Raw genomic sequence first — 6,124 nt, forward strand, 5'->3', positions numbered from 1 at the left:
TGCTGCCTTGTCCCTATGATGAGGCCAAGGTCACTTTTGTAAAAGTGAAACAATCCCCACCCTCATGGAGCTTACATTATCAGAGGAGGATAAATACTTATTTTTAAATTAATATTTTATTTTCCCCAATTGCATATAAAAACAATTTTTAATATTCATTGTTAAGTTTTGAGCTCCAAATTCTATCCCTCTCTCTCTCTCCAGTTCCCCCTCCCTGAGACATTAAGCAATTTGATACAGGTTGTACACGTGCAATCGTTGGGATAAATACTTCTGAAAGAAGGGAGGCCAGGAACCGGAGTCCCAGTCCAGGAAATCACAGGGATGATGAGGGAGCCACTTTTGCTGTTTAATCATTCAGTCACCTCAAAATAGGCTCATGAAGAGCCCGTGGGGTTTTCTTAGCAAAGATACCAGAATGATTAGCCATTTCCTTCTCCAGTTTTATGCAGGCCAGGGTTAGGTGATTGGGCAGGTGATTGCAGGGGCAGTGGTAGAATCGATGTGGTGGGGAAAGGGGCCTGAGCATAGCAACAGGGCAGATGGAAAGCTCTTCCTGCCCTGGCTGATGCCTGGATGGGAGGTGGAGCACAAAGAGGTCCCCAGCTCAGTGGAGGCCTTCACACAAAGGTTGGGGCGTCGGCCATCATGGCTGGACTCCACGGCTGCTGAGGTCCCTTCTGGCTCTGGGCAGACGTGCTGATTGTTTTCATCTCTCTCAGACTGCACTGTGTGAGCACCCACTGCATTCTAAACTCCTGTTTTCATCCAGAAAATGGAAAAGATTTGTAACACTAATGGCCACCTGCCGGTTTTTTTTATAAGACTCGAGACAATGCTGTGCCACATTGAATGAATCATCTCTAAAATTAGAAGTCAGCTCCTCGTGCTCCTTGCCTGTTCTACATTGTAAATAAAATTTTCCACTTTTCCTCAGATACTCTCTAATCCCCAGTGGTTTTAACTTTGTGTTGAGTGGGGTCTGTTGCTGAAACTAAAGGGGATTCTCAGGAAAAAAATCCATGATCCAGATAATGCCAAAAGTCACAGACTTTTATTTGCCATGTATGAGAGTTACATATAAGTGAGGAGCAGTGACTAGGCTGGATTCAGGTACAAGGCAGCCTGGGATCATAGCATCACAGATTTATGTCCAGAAGGGACCTTAAAGGCCACTGAATCTAACTCCATCATTTTACAGATGAGGAAACTGAGGTACAGAGAAGCTAAGTGACTTTCTATTTCTACCTTCCTAGGAGCACAGGTTTAGAGCTAAAAGGGGACTTTAACTCATCATTTTACAGGTAAGGAAACTGAGGCACAGAGAGATTAAGGAAATTGTCCAATATCACACAGCTAGTAAGAATCTGAGGCATGATTTGGACCAAATGTTCTTGACTCCAAACCCATAAGTGTCTCCATGCCTCTGCTCAAGTCCTACCTCTGACACATAGGAGCTTAGAGCCATGTCTGTAAGATAATACATTACAGAGTAGGTAGAAATCTGCACTGGTGGCTGGCCTTTCCTCACTGGGGAGCTCCATGCGCTGATGAAATAACAAGCCAGGGAAGAACTCATAGCTTATCGTGAGATGCCCACGGGAGCATCAACAGGGAGGCAGCAGCTACAGGAAGGGTATTAGGGCAGCATTCACCTTCAGACTAAGGTGGTCCCACACTGTGGCTGGGATTGATCCCTCCAGAGCAGGGCAGATAAAGGCAGGCAAAGGAGACAGCCAGAGGTGTGGTCAGGCAACCTGAGCCACACACAACGGTTTTCAAGCCATGGCAGGAGGAAGAACTACACTGTGGTTTTGTGACCTGCTGGTCCTAGGACTGGGCTCTTGCTGCAACTGCTGGACCCAGTGTTACTCCACGCACTTAGAGCAATTTGGGTATTTTTAGCAGTGGAGAAGGCTATTACCATTGTACCTAACTGCCTCCAAAACAAGGTAGGGACCTTCTCCCACACAAGGAACTGCTGAGATTTGAACAACTGCTTATTTAAGTAAATTCTTAAATCACCCAACACAGGGTGTGTTGGGGTTTAGGTGACTCTTATTTTTGGCTTAGGACACCATAGGTCAAAAGTCTCCACTCCCATCTATTGCAAAGTGCACACTGGCTGATCATAAGGCAGAAGCCACTCAGCTCTCCCTAACCTTGGTAGGCAAAAGGCTTGAGTTTGGAGTCAGAGCATCTGCAGCAGAATCCTAGCTCTGGTAATTACTATTTGTATGACCTAAATCAAGTTACTTCTCCTCTCTAGTTTTATCCTCTACCCGGATCAGATTACCTCCCTGAGCCTCAGTTTCCCCATCTGTAAAACAAGGGGGTTGTTCTAGATGAGCTATGGCATTCCTTCACTTTTAGACGGAGTCCCTGTGCCTCAGTTTCCTTACCTGTAAAATGATGAGTTAAAGTCCCCTTTTAGCTCTAAACCTGTGCTCCTAGGAAGGTAGAAATAGAAAGTCACTTGGCTTCTCTGTACCTCAGTTTCCTCATCTGTAAAATGATGGAGTTAGATTCAGTGGCCTTTAAGGTCCCTTCTGGACATAAATCTATGATGCTATGATCCCAGGCTGCCTTGTACCTGAATCCAGCTCTAGTCACTGCTCCCACTTATATGTAGCATCTGTGCTACATCTTGGCGGCCACATTTTAGTAAGGACATGGATAATTTGGTGAAAGTCCAGAGGAGGGCAACAAGCTGGTGAGTGTCCAGAGGAGGCAACCAGGACAGCGAAGGGTGTCCAGTTCATACCATACAAGGATCCATTGAAGGAACTATATTTAGCCCGGAGAAGGGAAGACTCTGATGGGGGAGGGGGAGCATTATGGCTTTGTTTAAGTATTTGAAGGATTGTCATATGGAAGAAAGATTAGATTTGTTTTGCTCGGTCCCAGAAGGCAGAGCTAGGAACATAAGAACTCAATATGGTCTCAGGAATGAGCTTTAGTTTAAAAAAATGAAGATAGGAATGTTGCAGTGTTAGCCTGTCTCAGGGCCAAGCAGCACCCAAAACCCTCTGAGAATGGTCCAGCTGATACAACTCCCCAACTCACCTGGAACACCCAGCAGAGATCTGGCACCCCAGCCTGTGCACGGCATGGACGTGGTGGGAAGAGAGCCACGGGCGCCACAAAGGAATGGGCATTAAACTGTGTCTCTGTTTACACAATTCCAGTGTCACTAGCCAACAAATAAAAGATGTCCAAGATGGAGCACGGAGGTTCTGCTAGTCTGACTGCCTCAAAGCATTTTAGAAAGGAGGGAAACAGAAACAACCAGGGTGGTCAAAATCTGTTCCTCACAAAAACATTCCTCCTGTTTCCACTGAAACCAGAGACAACCTCGAGGCCGGTCTAGACCCCTCCTTCCATAGGCTGGTGGCTGGTGCTGGCAGCCCCAGAGGAGCTCTCTTTGGGAGATGGGCCTTGCTGTCAAGATGGCATGGTCCGAGGGAAAGGGAGGGACTTGGAGTTAGAGAAGTTAGTTAGTTACTACTTAGTTAGAAGAAGTTCATTATTTCCTGGCAGATAAGGAAATCACAGCAGAGAAAAGATAAGTGATTTATCCAAGGTCACACATCCATTAACACTGGCTTCCTTGTTGTTGCTCGTGGGAGAAGCTCCACCTCCTGACTCCCGGCATTTCCACTGACCAGCTGCCAGACCTGGACCTCTCTCCCTCCTTATCTCTGCCTCCTGGATTCCTTGGCTTCCTTATTGCAGTTCGGTCATTTCAGTCATGCCTGACTCTCTATGGCCCCATTTGGGCTTTTCTTGGCAAAGATACTGGAGTGGTTTGCCATTTCCTTCTCTAGCTCATTTGACAGATGAGGAAACTGAGGCAAACAGGGTGAAGTGACTTGCCCAGGGTCACACAGCTAGGAAGTGGCTGAGGCCAGATCTGAACTCAGGAAGATGAGTCTTCCTGATTCCAATCCCAGTCCACTTTGCCACTTAGCTACCCCTGGCTTCCTTCAAGTGCCAGCCAAGACCCTACATGCTGTCAGAAGTCTTTCTGAGCCCTCCTTAGCCTTAGTGCCTTCCTTGCTGTCTCCCCCATTTGACTGTGAGTTCCTTAAGAGCTGGGTTTGCTTGTGTTAGCTTTTCTTTGTATTACCAGTATCTATCTCAGTGCCTGGCACATAGTAGGTACTTAATAAATGCTGGTTGACTTGACACCTATAGCAAGCAGATGAGATGGGATTTGTACCTTGGTTCTCTAACTTGAAAACTCTTTTCATGGTATCGTGACACCTACTATTTGACACCTGTATGACCATGGACAAGTCACCTAACTTCTCTGGGCCTCAGTTTCCTCATCCGTAGAAGGAGGCGGTTGGTTTAAATGATCTCCAAAGCCTCCTTCCTAGGACCCTGTGAATACAGTGCTTCATGTTAAACATTCAGTAATCAACCTTTTGTACCCAAGCCAAGGGAGGCTTGGTGGCTCAGTAGATAGAGTGCCAGACCTGAAGTCAGGAAGACCTGAGTTCAAATCTGACCTCAGACTCTTACTAGCTATATGACCCTGGGCAAGTCACTTATTCCTGTCTGCCTCAGTTTCCTCATCTGTAAAATGAGCTGGAGAAGGAAATGGCAAGTGTCTTTACCAAGAAAACACCAAACAGGGTCACGGAGAGTCAGACACAATAGAAAACAACTGAACACCACCACCCAAGCCAGTTTTTTTTTTTTTCAAGGATCTAGAACCAGCTGAAAGTGAAAGGAGACTGATTGCTAACTGGAATGCTTTCAGCACATAAAGGACACACCAGAGAAAACATTCTCTTGTCCTTGAAAATAGTTTTTTTTTTCCCACCATCATATAGATGAGTATCAAAGAAATGTTTTGACCCTGAACTACACCACTGAGTCTGGCTCCTTGAAAATAATACCTGAAGAAATGGAGATCATTCAGGCTGGGATGGGGCAGGCTGAGGTCTGTAGGTTCAGAACCCTGGAAATGAGATGGAATGTGGGTGAAGTGGCAGCCCTCAAGGATACAAACCTAGCCATCCTTAAATGCACTCACTCTTCACCCCCACTGAGAATACCCAGCTTCCTTCAGAGCACAGATCAGGGCCATTTCCTATAGGAGTGAGGCCTTACCATAGAGCCTGAAGGTACCTCAGAGATTACCTGGTCCAGCAATGCTTAAAGTGTGACCCAGGAACCCTTGGATTTGCTGGTTACTCTTTCAGGGGGTCTAGAAATCCAAAGCTATTTTCATAATAGTACAAAGGCATTTTTAATTTTAATACTAATACGGTAGACACCAATAAATCTAACTCCCACAAACAAAGGCTCTTTGGGGCCCGCGATAATTTTTAAGAGAACAATGAAGTTTGAGACCTGCTCATCTATCCCAGTTTCATTTTACAAATGAGGAAATGAGCTATCCCAGGTGATACCACCAGTTACTTTCAGAACTTGGATTCGAATCCAGGCCTCTTTTTAAAATGAATAGCACGCACAGGGAATGAGTCCCATTGACTCAAAGGAGGGAATAAGCAATGAGGATTGGAATGTTCTAGGCTAATGGTGATTTAGAGGGAGGTCTCTGGCAGAGGGCCACAGGGATTCATCTTCAGCCCCAATGTCTTTTATATTTTGATCGGTGAAGTCACTGGTCGATATGACATGCTCATCAAATCTTCATATGACATCAAGACGGTCAGGATAGTTAACATATCGAATGACCCATTTTGGAAAGAATAATGGCATTGTTTATCCAGAAGACGTGACTCAAGAATGTGAGGGGACTTGGGATTCTGCCATTTAAACCAGGTTGGGGGGAATTACAAGAGGCGGTCAGGTGGAGGCAATAGGGCAGTGGACTTGGCGTCAGGAAGATCTAGGTTCAAATTCTACCTCAGATACCTACTACTATGTGACCTCAGACAAGTCACTTAATTTTTTGGTGACTCAGTTTCTCCATCTGTAACTTTAAGTCTATAGATGAGAAAACAGGGGAACATGAGAATTAGTGTCAAGGGCTGTTGGGTAGAGCCTGAACTGAGGAACTAGATTAGTTCTGCTTGCCCCCAGAGGGCAGAAATGGGAATTGTCCCTCCATTAGACTGTGAGCTCCTTAAGATCAGGGACCGGCTTT

Source organism: Phascolarctos cinereus, unplaced genomic scaffold (assembly GCF_003287225.1).
Source record: "Phascolarctos cinereus isolate Bilbo 61053 unplaced genomic scaffold, phaCin_HiC Scaffold_5;HRSCAF=322, whole genome shotgun sequence".
Lineage (NCBI taxonomy): Eukaryota > Metazoa > Chordata > Mammalia > Diprotodontia > Phascolarctidae > Phascolarctos > Phascolarctos cinereus.